Consider the following 15472-nt stretch of genomic DNA (forward strand, 5'->3'; position numbering starts at 1 on the left):
GGGTTTGGTCAGTGAGTTTTTATCTGTGTAATTTTTGTGGGGGTCATTCATAGGAACCAGTTTCTTCCCTCTACCTTCATCCTCTGTATTATTTACTGAATTTTCATATTGAGTTGAGGTGTATGGACTTCTCTCAGTGGCTACTTAGAGTTAACTATATGGTCTGAGTCCTCAGGGTATTTTTTCATGTTTAGAGATGGGGTCTCCAACACAGCATGGCCAGTCATGAAACTGTCCCCTTGAACTTATTGAAGTATTTTTCAACAAGCCTTTTATTTTATTATTTTATTTTATTTTATTTTATTTTATTTTATTTTATTTTAATTTATTTCATTTCATTTTTAACTTACCAGAAAATATTAATAACTCACTAGATCTTGCAAAGACCAGATACATATAAAGACCATGAGATATAAAAAAAAAAAATGGTAGAAGAAAATTCTGAAAATCAATCTTTTCACCGATAGTGTAACTGTTCTGGTTCAGTTTGGTGTTTTTTTTGGTATAGGGGGAAAGGCCCCAGGAGTGGCTCTGTAAGAAACTGAGAACCAACCCCCTGCACTCATGGAAGAACATGGTGGAACATTCCCTGAAGGCACCAGGAGGGGTGAACTTGGCCACTGGACTCAGATTTGCTGCCAGCAGACTCTGGTCATAAAGCTTTGGAAGACCCCAGAGCTAGGGGAGGTGGCTGTTCCCGAAGCAGTCCATGACTCTGTGAGAAACCCACACTGGAGCAGCTTGCTCCGCACTTCATGGGAAGGACTCATGAAGGAGAGGTTTGTGAAGGACTCTCTCCCATGGGCGGGACACCGTGGGGAAGCAGGAGAGGACTGTAAGGAATCCTTCCTGAAGACGATGGCACAGCAGGAACCACCAGCCTGTGAACTGACTCTAAACCCCATCCCCTGTCCCCCTGTGCAGCTGGGGAGAAGGAGGTAGAGAAGCCGGGAACAAAGTAATTTGGGCCTGGGAAGAAGGGAGGGGTGGGGGTAACATAGGCAAGCAGTGCTGTGTGTGTTGTCTGTGTCCTGTGTGTGTTTGATTAGTGTGAAATTAAATTATATTTTTTTTTCCCCAAGTTGAGTCTGTTTTGCCTGGGACCTTAATCGGTGAAGAACCCTCCTTGTCCTTTGTCTCAGCCTGTGAGCTTTGTCCTCCTCATCCCAGAGGGTGTGTGTTTGGGGGTAGTTGAGTGAGCATCCATGGGGCTGTTGCTTTGTTGTCATGTTGGGTCCAAACCACGACAGTAACGAAGTATAAAATGTATGCCTGGGGCCTCAGCAGGCAGGTAATGTAGTATTTTTATTTCTGCTATTCCACTGAGGTTTTAAGTAAGTAGGGGCAATTTTATGTTTGCTCCATGAGATTCTTGTCACATACAGTTTCTGAGACATTGCTTCTGATCAGTCACCAAAAAACTTGTAAATGTCCAGTCACCAAATAAAGGGTCAAGACAAATATGTGGCTACTAGGACTTCATAAGACATGTTCAGAAGCAGGTACCAACTGGACAATATCAGTACTCAACTTCTCAAAATATATTTCAGTGTTCTCAAACTGACAACCTCAAAAGGAAGACAAATATGTGAAAATCATTCTTTTCCTAAAAGACCTTATCAGCACATAATTACTGTCCTTGGCTGATCAGCTAGGGTAACAATTTTTCTCCACTTTCCCCTTCTCCAATGTAAGTTAAAAATGCGCTATTTTTTTTATACTGTCACTACTGCACTACTAAGGCCCCCAGAGGAACAAAAGATAAGAAATAATAAGAGAATAAGAAAAATCTTTGAGCAACTTATGCAGATTAAGCAAACATTCTCTGCAGGTAGCAGTAGGAGGGGAATGTGCTACACGTTTCCTGTTAATCAGTATTGTGCCTGACATCTTACAACTTCAGAAAAATACTATGTACTTTAGGTCTTCTTATATATGCGTCAAGATATCTATAATAGTAGTTATAAATATCTGTAATTTCAAATTCTTGAACCTTTGTGCATTTTCCCTCTTTGCACGTTGTTAAGAAGAAAGACCATACTCATCCACCTACTCAGGTATCTGAGACTTAATCATCAGTGGCGTTCAGCTGGCGAAGACTGTATATGGCCAGCATACAATGATATTTTCTTAGTACTGCCTTTAAGCCTTCAACAGCCTGTGGCCTTATATCTTCCTGAGCTGGAATTGGTCTTTTCCTGTTTAAAAATTACATAAAATCTGTTCTTTTCATGGAACCTTGATAGCGGGATAGTGGAAACAAAATTGATATGTTTACCTAGGCATGAAACCTCACAAATGTAGTCATATTTATATTTATCCCAAGCTTACAATCTGGCATTTACTGAATTTTCTAGGGAATCTAATTGCATAGGTTTGAGTCTACAATATACACATTATTTGCTTAAGATCCAAAGGTTATAAAAGAGCTAGTAGGATCCTAACAAAGACCAGAGTGGGAAAAGCAGAGAGGTGAGATAGAGTTTAGAGCTGAGTAGTAGCAAACATATGAGAGACTGACTTCTGGTTTATAATTCCTGCTGAGTTCAAAGCTGAGTTCAAAGCTGAGTGGAAGCTGAGAAACTTTGCCTCGTATCATCACTACAAGAGACAGCTGCTATGGGAAACAAGAAGACAAAAAGCTAGTATGTGACAAAACAAAATGACTTTCTATAGCTTTGTGAGGTATGTATTCTTTTTATTCTCACAATAAATGGTGTTCATTGTCTGGTATTGTAAGCCTGCACAGCTACAGTGAGCAAACATTTCTGCATTTTCCTTTAGGAGATTTCCTAGAAATACTAAATTCTGCCTAAAGGTATCATTCCTCCCCCTTAAATAATAAAAAGTTTTGAGCACTTTTCTGCCATTAATATGTGAATCTTCCATCTATTTGAAATGGTCATTAATGTTTGAGAACTTACCTTTCTTTTTCTACATCCTCCTAACATTCTCAACAGCAGTAGACCACAAAGCAGTGGAAAGTAAGAGGATAACCAGAAGTGCCTAAACAAAATGAAATTCAGATTGCTCTCAATACTTCAGTCCTCAAATTCAGCACAATTTTTGACATGCATAATGAGGGTCATCTGGCAGGAATAGCAAATCTGCAGCTGCTTGGAGCTAGTGAAAGTTGCCCAAACTGCTTTATTTGACTGTCTTTCTTGATGATATGAAACCTGAGAGGTTTAGATTACACAAGTCATTGGAGAAACTGAAGCTTTGTAGTCTCTTCAGTGAAGTAGCATAAAGGAGGATGAAATTTCTCTGCAGTATTTTCCCACTGCAAAAATCAGAATGGTATGCAGCACTTGATGTTTTTCTGCATCTTAAACAATGTAATTCTTTGGTTCAGCAGCAATTTCTAACAGTCCTAAGTGATTACAAATAAAAAAGGGTGTTCTCTAAGCAAGAACACTGATAGAAAAGCTTCTGATCACAGTACTAAATTGCAGCAGCACAGTATAATCAAAACATTTTAACAGGCGTTTTACTTGCTACTGCACATAGTACTTTAAGCAACATGTTTCTTGTACAAATTTTTTTTAAGCACATTCAACCATATAGATGCAAAGACATTTTTTAGGCAAGCAGAATAATCTGATGCTGACCACAGCCTGAATACTTTTTAGTTTTAGAAGGAGTTTTATCAGTTGTTCTGTAGATGCCTTGGAACTGTTTGCCTCAAAACTTTCCCATCTCAATGAAAACTTGTGTCCTGCCTTTATCTGTGAACTGGAATTTAAATTTACATGCAAATAAAACTCAAGATTTCATGGATATCTTAATATTTTAACGAAGAAATGTGTTGATTTTCAGTGACCTGACATAATTTTGAGCTATAAATTTGATAGAAAACAGTTTTTAATTAAAAAAAAGAGTGGGGGAAAAAAAAAAAAAAAAGCTACATAAAGAGACCTCACTATCAATATAAAAATAATTTCACAGTTTCAAGACTTTTTTTTCCAATATGCAGAACAACTCACGCTGCCATCAGGGTCAAAATATTCAAAAATAACTCACTAATTTTATAAAAGTAAGATTAATTGATGCTACTTTTTTTCAGACCAGGTGTTGAAATAGTACTCTGTATTGGTTTAATTCTTATCCCGCTACCAAGTGTCTGAAACATAACAGCTGCCAAGCTGTATTCCACAGGAACAAATGAGAGCTTCACATAAACCAGATGACTTCATCAATGGAATCAATAAATATATGTGAAAAATTAGAAAAAAGACTGCAGGTCAAATGTATCCCAGTGGTATATGTCTAAACCTAATGAAAATTATGCTTTCATATCTCTGTACCACACTAGAGTGACTGAAGAATCAAAACAAATGGACTGAAAAAACCCTGTAAAAAACAATCAGCAGAAGAGTTCAGCACAGGTAGTATGGGACAAAAAGATATACTAGTTTGGTTGTATAAGCATTGTGGATAAAATCTTGGATTTAAGAAGACCAAATAACATGATAAATACATATATGCAAACATGGAAAAAACCACATAAGATATATTGTTATTAAAATTTTTTTTTAAAGAAAAGGAAAGTGTGAACGGAAAGTGTGAATAACAAGTGAGATCAGCATTGCTCAGAGAAACTAGTTGTGCTTTATATAGGTGTGTTCAAAAGAGAGAGAGAAAGAAGGAGAGAAGAAAAAGAAAGTGAGAGAAAGAAACAGAAGTTACTTAGGACTTTTAGAATGCTGGAAGAAAAACTAGTCAAATTGCCTGTAAGTGACAAGGTAACTTCTCTAGTTTGACTTTGAGTTACTACTTTAGGTCAGTGTTACTAAGTATTAAAAAATAAAACACTTCCAAGAAATGTAACATTTCACTTGGTAAAACTTAAAATTTCAACTGTCATTAGCAATCATTAATGATAAAAGATCTGTGTGATGCAATTGATACTATAAAAATGAAATTTATATGGTGAAAATCTCTCACAGTTAAATTCAGCTTTAATTTAGACTTTGGAAATTATCTAGTTGCTAGTATCTCTTCATATATATTAAAAAAAATAGTATACATTCAAGATTCATTGCTAAATCTTTATTTGTCTTTACCTAGTAGATTACAATGTGATTTTGCTGTTCTCAATTCCCTATTTCTTATTTAATTCCAATATTTATAAAACTGAAAAAGCCAACATATTCCATGATATGTGATAAAAACTCAAGTATTGTGAAGATCAAGTGGTTGATTCTTAATCACAAAAAGACTAATTTCGATCATTATTAGAAAAAAAAAAATGCCAAAACAACTCCTCACCCCCCAGATCAAAAACCCCAAACTCAAAAAAGACCAGAACTAAGAGTTAAACCTGGGATGAACTGGAAAAGCACCTTCATTCACAAGACTTCTAAAATCCTCCAGGTTTAAATCAAGATGATTTCCAGTTAGGCATTACTTAATTTCCAGTACAGTATAAGGCTTTGTATGCAGCGTCCCAGCTAAGCTTCTAAGATTTTGTGTTGTGCTTTAGTTATATATGAAAGATGAAAAAACTCATCAAAATGAAAAGTTCTCTTCCTTTTGATATGGATTTGGGTTAACACAATATTTAAATACTAAGTTTTATGTATTTTGTACTTCATACTATAAATTCCTTCCTGTCGTACAGTTAATCTGTTGGGTTTTTTTTCCCCATAGTTTTGTATTAATACATGGCTAGATACTAACTTAAGGGAGGGTACCACACTCAAGATCGGAGACCACTGTTTAGGATCAGACAAAGATTTATAACTTATTTATTTTCTCTTTCCTATTCTTTCTTACCACAGGCAAGGAGTCATTAGTTCTCATTTCATGGAATGTTCTAATACTTTCAATGGCCTTAAATATGAGCATGGATGAGATACTACAATTTGCATTTTTTTATAGCCTTCTATATTGTGTTATGTATAATGTCACTTTTTATTTAGCTGCATTCCATTTTGATCACAGCTATAAAATGGCTTTCTTAAATGTCAGTAATAATTTATACCACAAAGAATATGAAATGAAGTGTAAAGCTTACACAAAAGTAAATTAACTGAATTCAAATCCTATCAGGGATATGTAGAGGAAATGTTCTGCTGCGGATATGATAGTGAGTTATCTCGTTTTTGCATTTACCTCTAAGCTGCAGACTCAGATGGGATAAACTGTGTTCCCTAATATACTAGGACATAAAAAGACACATTCTTCAATCAAGTTTGACTATATTTATGGGAAAGCCAAATGCTTCGGTATCGTCTACAATGTTGGAGAGATAGTCCAATGCAGGTACATCAAGACAGTCAACTCTGTAGCATAATTCAAGTGCAGTGGGCTGCATGCAGTCTCCATGCTAATTATTCTGGCATACAGTAGTGTCTGCAAATTATGAAGACTGGGAGTTTGTTCAATGGCCTCCTTTGGACACTAGGCAGAAAGTTATGTTTCTTCCTGCTCTGCCACTGTAAGTATTAGTTTTGGGCATCACTGGCCCGAGTGCCCAGCTGTTTACCGGCATCTGTCTCCACGTCTGTCCCTGATGTCCAGGAATGTCTCTGACTTCTAGCATCTTTCCTCCAGGAAGGTTCTTCATCTTTTTCTTTCCACCTCCCTTCTTTCTGACACCACATTTTCTTTTTGCAAGCTTTGTTTTCCTCTACTTTCTGGGCCCTCAAAGCCCAATTTTCCCAACCCGAACAGTCTATGTGCTGAAGAACAGCATGTGACTAGCCTTGCAACTGTTGGTTTAGTCTCATGTCTCTTTATTAATTTGAGGATTTGAGGTGTGCCACTTTTGCTTAGTCTGGGTGTTATAAAAGTTTACAGCGTGCCTGTACCAGTGAATTTTGAACATTCCCACTCCACCATTCACCCTGCTGTTGTGTGTCTCCTGATAGTATTTCACAGTTTAAGCTACTGGTTTTGCTATTTGTAAAATGGCATGTAAGTTTCTACCTTTTGCTTCTGCTGGCAACTGTGCTTCTACAGCAAAGTTACTGTGGGGGCAGAGAATACAATGGAAAGGCTTCAGTCTCCACAGGTAAGAGCAGTTAACCTAATTCTTTTGTTCAGAGCAACACTTTTCTGATGGACCAGTAATGGTATTTTCTCATTGGCTTTGTTCTCAGGGGTGCCCAACCTGGGCCATTGTTTTACAGCTGTAAATTAGTCTTTTTTCAGAATATGTTTAGATATAACACAGAATCATAGAACGGTTTGGGTTGGAAAGGACCATGAAGATCATCTAATTCCAACCCCCTGCATGAGCAAGGACACCTTCCACTAGATCAGGTTTCTCAAAACTCCATCTGACATCTCCAGGGAGGGGGCAATCACAACTTTCCTGGGCAACCTGTTCCAGGGCTTCACCACCTTCACAGTAAATAAATTCATCCTAATGTCTAACCTAAATCTCCCCTCTTTCCATTTTAAACCATTCAGCCTCATCCTATCACTACATTCCCTTGTGAAAAGCCCCTCCCCAGCTTTCCAGTAGGCCCCCTTCAGGTACCAGAAGGCTGCTTTAAGGTCTCCTCAGAGCCTTCTCTTCTCCAGACTTAACTGCCCCAACTCTCCCAGCCTTTCTTCATAGGATAGGTGCTCCAGCCCTTGGAACATCTTGCTCCAAGAGCTCTATGTCATTCCTGTGTTGAGGACTCCAGAACTGGACACAGTACTCCAGGTGGGGTCTCACGAGTATGGAGTAAAGGTGCAGGACCCCCTCCCTTGTCCTGCTGGCCATACGTCTTTTGATGCAGCCCAGGACGCAGTTGGCTTTCTGGGCTGCAAGTGCACATTTTCTAATCATGTTGAACTTTTCATCAACCAACATCCCCAGCTCCTTCTCATCAAGGCTGTTCTCAATCCATTCTCTACCCAAACTGTATTTGTGCTTGGGGTTGCCCCAACCCGGGTGTGGGACTGTGCAGTTGGCCTTGTTGAACTTCATGAGGTTGGCATGGGCCCTCCTCTCAGGCCTGTCAAGGTCCCTCTGGATGGGACAATTGTGATAGGTAAAACCTTGACTAACCCTGACTCCACTGATGGCATAATACTCCATATTTCATATGCAAACCCAACAATCTCAATTTTTCAGCTAAGGTTGCATAAAAGGACAGCACACAGTGAGATCTCATACAACTGATTTCACTGTTGCTGCATTGAACTCAGTATTGCGAAAAATCTGCTCTTTCTCTGTCAAGTAAGACGACAATTCATATTTCATCACATCTGAAAAATAACAGAACAGTTTACGGTGCCAAAGACTGAACTGTTTCTGTTTTAGTTTGTTTTCTATTTATTGTCTTACTTTCACCTGGAGTGACTCTCCAAGCTGGTGATCACCTTAAAACTTGTAATCTCTCAATATAAAACATGTAGTTCTTTAAAATTACAAAATAAACCAGCTCATCTACTTTGGGAGGAAAAAGTACATGTGAAAGAACACTTTTTTTCTTTTTTCAGCTTGTTTCATATAGTGATACATAGTATTTTAGATATGATAGAGAGATTCTGCAGAAGCCCATATCCACAAACCACGTCCATAACATACTCCATATAACAACAGTACAAAATAACAGTAATTGTTATCTTTTTTGTCAAATTTTGTATTACAACAGTAATGTTATGCATTGAGATCTTACAAATACCTCAACATTTGTAATCCATCAGCAAATGAGGAAAAAGTCAATGATACAACTTTAACAATGATACAACTTTTAACTCTATACACCCAATTCTAAATAGGTGCACAAGAATCCAGAGAATATACTCCTGTTTGGGTGTTTATAATTTAATTAAAAATATGGATAAACAATTATCAGTAAAAGTGTAATTTTAATACTTCCAATTTCATGGCAATCTAATTTCCTAAATATTGATGCTTTTTGCCAAAGCTATTTTATAGCTCATGCTGAGCTTCAGTCTCTTGCATGCTTACAGTTATTAACTTCATTCAGCTAGTTTAAAGCTAGCTCAGGCATTTCTACACAAGTTTCAGTCATCTTTTTTGGCTGCAGTAGGCATATTTTAGAAGCCTGACATAAAATTGCAACCTTAGGCACTATGGTTTTATTCTGACAGTGTATCTTTCCTAAATACATTAAAAATATATCTGTAAATTGAAAATAAAAAGTAGTCAGACATCTGATCATAGAATTACTATAGTACTGTGTGCTTGTCTTTCAGAGTCAAAGCACTGTGTTTGCCTTATTATGGAACATAAATAGAAAGATTATTAGTTGCTGTAATTTCCTTTTATAATTTTGACTAATGAGGAATTAGGATTTCCTTTAAATTTGCTTTTCCACAGCTGAGATAGTAGTGATGCCTTATTCATAATTTGAGAAGAAACAAGTCAACATATTCAAGATAGCACTGATGCCCAACTTTATTTGAATTGAAAATCCCAGGCCCCTGCATATAAATTTACAAAGGACAGATAAATATTTATAAGAATACTTACATGAATCTTACCTACTACATTGTGATGTGAAACCTATCTGCACTCAAAAGTTATCTAATCTACTTTATATGATTTTCTGAAGTTAGCCAAATCAGGTCGTCTACAAAAGATGGCACAAACGTAGTTGGCACACACAGTCTATTTTGCTTCTGCGCTTCTTCAGCGAAGAATTTCACTGTATAATCAATAAGTTGCATTTCAAACACTGTTCAGAAACATATTGCTTTAAAAAATCAGGGAAAACTATAAAAAATATTTTTTAGATTTCTCTTTAAAAATGTTATTAGGCTGAAGCAATTAAATATGTGGATTTTTTTTTTCTCTGAATACGAATACTCATTTTGCTATCTTGTCATTCTATTGTCATGAATTAAAATTAACAGAGGGATGTTATTGGATGTGTTCCATTCTGATACAAAGAAAAATGTAAATAGATAGTCTTTAAATTGACTTTAAATTTCTTTCAGATTCTTCAGTAAGCAGTGGAAGAGCTGTCAATTACAGCACTTGCACAGTTGACCCCACCAAAATCAACAGATCAGTAGTCATCAGTATGAATTTGTGTGTTAGCTCTAAGTGTGAAAATGCAATGCTAAATCTGTAATGCTGAATTTTAGGTTTATGGGACATTTGTAAATTTATCAGAAATATTCAGTAAGAGAAAGGAGAATTTAAGTACAATATTGAGTAACTTTCCCCCCAGTATAATCAGAATTAATGACAAAATCCTACCAATTTTTTTTTTATGCTTCTTTTTTTTCAAAGGTATTATATTATAGACAAAATACAGATGCAATCCATCTAGAATTACAGTAATCATTAGAAACATCAGCTGGGTTGGGAAATTTGTCCCCAGAAAAGAATATGTACAGTTATCATTTGAATTATAGCTCCCATGTACAAGAGGTGCAACTTTTTGGACACAGATGAATTTGGACATAAAACCTGAAATATTTTTATTTTAATTTGAAATAATGCTTGAATTAATTGTTGATGAAAAAAGATTTTTCTATACTGTTTTTCTCTATCAATGATTATAGAATGTTTGCCCCTAGCTGCAAGCTACACATATAGCAAAATACCTCTAAAACAAATCTATACAATTTTGAAATCAATACACCAGCTGTTTTATGCATACATAATGTCTCCTAGTGAATCTAAGAAAGGCAAATCTTTTGCACTCTATATGTAATTTCCAACACTAATAAACTAATATTAAATAGGGCAGACTGAACTTAGATCTTGATTAGCATTTCGTAGCTTTCATTTCGACAGCTTGAACAGTTTGTAACTCAGCTGCATTTTTTTTTTCATATGCTAAAACACACAATCTTAGTCTAGCTTTATTTTTTAAGAGACTAAGAGACTTTTTAATTTTAGAGAAATATACATTTACAAAAATATGCATAAAAGAATGAAGGGTGAAGTGGAGAATTATTTTGTGAACTACTATTAATAAAGTCCAATACTTTTATTTATCCTGCTGTAGTTACAGCAATTATCTTTTCCGATAGGGACTACATGTGGCCTGGGAAGTGAAGAAGACTGTTCCATGTAGATGTTAGTCATATTTCTTGCCTGATTCAGCCCTCAGTTATAGCAGTAATACTTATTTCTCTGTTAAGTGAATATACTACCCAGGAGAACTGGAACAATTTCTAAAAACCTCTTCCACCAACTGCTTACTCATGACTTCTCTTGTTTCCTGAGACACAGACGAGAACTTTTGGACCTCCTTCATACCACCTCTTATCTGTTTTCTATGTGCTTTCTGTCAGTAGATTTCTTCTACCTGAGTTTTTTAGTCATCTTTCACACCTTCAATTTGTATTCCAAAACTGTTCAAAAGAGATGAGTATCTGGAGAAGGAATTGAATGTACTTCTTTGTCTTTTCTCTATTTTTTAAACTACCCCATACATCTCAAAATGAATGTTGACCACTATGAGTGGTATTTACTCGTGCAATAAGGGTAAGATTCTAAATGTGAAATACCATATTCTTTATATTTAAAAAGTACTTTATTGTACTACACAAATTTCTTAACAGATGTTAAAGCAATGTTGTTAACCACAAGCACTAAAATATTTGTAATAACTCCCCTAATTCTATTTACTTAAAATGCTTGAATTTATAAAAAAATGTGATAATATGTAAAATATGTGATATTTTCCAGTGTTTGACTTTTGGGATGATGATGATGATGATGATGATGATTTTGATATTTTTAGCTTTAATCTATAAGCATATCTTGGAAATTTACATGTTGCTATAATAGATAGCATCCTTTACATTATACTATGTTGCCAAGCGAAAAAGAAGAAAGACTCCTACCTAATTGCATGATTACAGAGGCAGGGGCTTGAAGAAAAACGATATGAAAAGGCAAAGAACTGAAGATATAAAATTAAGATAAGAATTTATGAATGAGCTGGATAAAATTATATGCATGCAATATATTATTTTTCTTTATTAGGCATGTAATTTAAATATTTTATCTTTTTTAAGATAAAAAATAAATAAATTTAAAGTCATGTCAAAACATGTATTAAGCAGTTTAGTGAACACTATTAATGAAAGACTAGGCCCTAAGTCTTCTGCTACCATTAAAGTAAAATCTATGTATTTGACTTAAAAAATAATGAAAATTACGTTTCTTTCTTTACTCAACAACCATCTAGTTGCATGTGTGAGAAGACAAAATTTTTCTGGTCTGTGCAAAATCTTCTGGACTAAGATTCTGATGATGACTTGCAGGAGCATGAGGACCTGAGTGGCACATTCCAAAATTTGCTTTTTGTGGACATTAGCAGGATTAAACCTGAAATGTTTTAGTCTCTGTGGAAAAAAGGAACATAAAACAAATTAACAGATAGAGAAATATATTGAGAGAGAAAAAGAGATACATGCATTTATAACATTTAAAAAGCATTCCTCAGAAAAATAATTTTCAGGCATCGTTAAGTCAGTGGCAGAGGAATGGTGTTTAACTAAGACAAAATTTGAGTAACTTCTCTGACTAGCAGTAATAAATGAAAAAATAGAATGCATTTAATGTTGGCAAAAAAAAAAAAAAAAGTCTCAGTAATTTTGCATTTAATGTGATAAGCATTTCCCTTCTCTTTTTCATACTTAAAGAAAATTTTCCTCTGATTTAATGTGAGCAACTGACAACCTAAATTGAATGAATAAAAAGAATACACAGTGCATCTTCCTCATGCTCTTTCTTTGTGCATTGGTTACCTAAGGTGTTTCATTTTGTTTTTTTAAATAGGTTTATCAATAATGGTACTAAAGGAATTTTTATTCTCTTACAGTTTGCTTAAACTATTTATAGGATTTCATTTAGTATGTCTATGTAGCAGAGTTTATTTAACTTAGAAATATGGAAAAACTTGGATCTTTTAATAAACTCTTTTTTAAAATGCATGAGTGTTTTGTTTTTGTTGTTGTTTGTGGGGTTTTTTGTTTGGTTTGGGGTTTTTTGTTGTTTTTTTTTCAATGTGACAGTTGCTCAGCTGGCTGTGTCAGGATCAACTATATTCTTACGATGAGATTCTTAATATAACATTTAGGAAAAATGAGCACTAAATATTGCTACAAGCAATATGTCAAAAGTTTTTGTCAGGTTATTTGTAAGCTATTGTTTTACCTTTTCTTTTCTGGTCTTCTGATATATGCGGTATAGTGATATTCATGAAATAACATCAGAGCTGGCAGCTAGCATGAATTTTTAAGGTAAGATCTGTTGAACTTGCAAAATGCCTAAGTGGAGAGATTATGGCCAAATATTTAATCAGAAACTGTTTATTTACTCTCTGTTCTTGTTTCTTTAGGGCCTCAGGATGAGTTTAATTGTGGAGCAGGAGCATATGGCTATGAACTGGGGAGATAAGCTTCGATTGAAATATACTGTGCAGAAAAGGACAGCACATTAAAAAAAAAGAAGTGTGGAAAAATGATTGTTGAAAAAGAAGTAATTTTGATGTTGAAGTTATAACAGCAAGTGGAGGATCCAATAATATGTTCTTTTAGTAACATATTTTATTATAATTTTAACTTGTTTGACTACAAATTCCAGTCATTGGTTATTATTAGATGACCTGTGTAAGCAATCACCATATGATTTTAGAGCAAATTTGCACTGTGGCAAAAGACTCAAAAGACTGAAAACTCCACACCAAAAACATCTGGAAGCATTAAATTGTGCTAAACCCAGGTTAACTGCATTCACCTCAGTTTATGAATACTGAACATTATGATTAATGTTCACCATAGTTTTAACCTAGCACTGTTCTGTTAATAAAACTAATAGTCAGTAAGTAGATACGTGGCTGTATGTCCTGTTTCTTGCACTGAGAGGACCTGGGAGCATGGTGAAGGCTTTAGAAATATGGATCCCTGGTCAATATTCAAAGTCTGCTAAAGTTTTTGGAACAATTAATGTCCAGACTTCCCCATCTATACAGAAGTATGGAAGGATGGATAAATGACTTTGCAATAAAGAAGGATTACGAACAGTAATTTTCTATGTTAAATTCTGGGATTTATTCCAGAAGCAGATGAAGCTGAGTTTGAAAAGAGATAGTAACTGACTGTTTAAACTGAAAGCACACCATTAGACCTTGGGTATGACTTAATTACAGTGGAATACTGAAATGATAGTTTTTTTGTATTAATCGATCTGTAGTCAATAAAATCTAAATATTGCAAGCTCACAGAAAAACTTAGGAGTTGGCAGGGATGTATCCTACATGCATTTTTACATACGTCATTAGGAAAAGGACTTATTGTTTCAAGCTCAGCAGTATTTAGTCTTGGTTCTTGTCTTAGCTATATTATAGTAAGCTTATTATGGATGAGGTCAAAATTAATATACTGCCTACTTCATGTGGTACTCTGGTAGTCATCGCCTTGGTTTATTCCACACTTTCATACTAATACACAGAAAAAACCCACACATGTTCCTGCAAAAGTGAATTTGTTCTGCTTCAACAAATCTCTGTATTTTTGCTATGGTTGTCTAAAATCTATTTGGAGTAGTGCTAGCTAGTGGTCAGCTGTGTTCAGTATAGATTGACACGATGTTACTTAGATAAATTAGTGTTCTTTGTACACTTCTGCTGAAAAGATTAAGATAGTTGAAGTTGAAGATAAAAAAACGTCAGGAGAAAGCAGTGTGAGAGGATCAGAGGAGCAGGGGACTGTGATAATCTGCTGGGGGTGATACAGTAAGAAAGGTTAAGTACATATGAGAGGTTATAGGAAGACAAGTAGAGAGTTCTGAGCAGAAGAGGAAATTATAGACATTGTCACACATTTAATGTTAATTTTTTAATACTCTGTGAAACATAGGTGATCTGCAAGAGTTGCTAAAAATACCTCTGAACTATTAGGCCAATATTATTATTTCAGAGTATTAGATTTTTTTATCTATTTGTGTTAACAAGACTATAGAGATCTCCTTTGGGCTGACCCAAACCTGGAAATATTTAGAAACACAACAGTCATTTTAGTTTATGTTCATTCTTGATCTAATTCAGGTAACACCAAACATTGCTTTCTGTGCAAGAGAATAGTTTGTATCAGGCATTTTTTATAAATTAACACATGCATTTTCTATAAGCACATATGATTGTGGCACTTGAAAACACCAAAAGAACAGCACAGTGTACTCAATTAAGTGCTTATTGATTTATACGAAGATCTGGTAAAATTTCAGTACCTCAGGCTGATCACTACAGCTTAATTGGGGAAGTAAAAAAGAAAAGGTTAGCCCACTACTTCTACCAACATTCTCATGGTACTGAATCTAGAAGTCAGAATGGAAAATCTTTTCAAATGGCTTCCAATGGACTTTGCATTGGGCCAGTTGGACAGAAGTTTGAAATATTTTCAAAATTTTAGAGGAGTCTTACAATTAATCTGTCTACATTACTTCAAAACACTGTTGATTAACCTTTCATTAAACACTTTTCTAGAAATTAAAACCTCCAATAACTTGTGCAACCATTGTCACTAAAATCTGATG

The sequence above is a fragment of the Apus apus genome, chromosome 5 (assembly GCF_020740795.1).
Source record: "Apus apus isolate bApuApu2 chromosome 5, bApuApu2.pri.cur, whole genome shotgun sequence".
NCBI lineage: Eukaryota > Metazoa > Chordata > Aves > Apodiformes > Apodidae > Apus > Apus apus.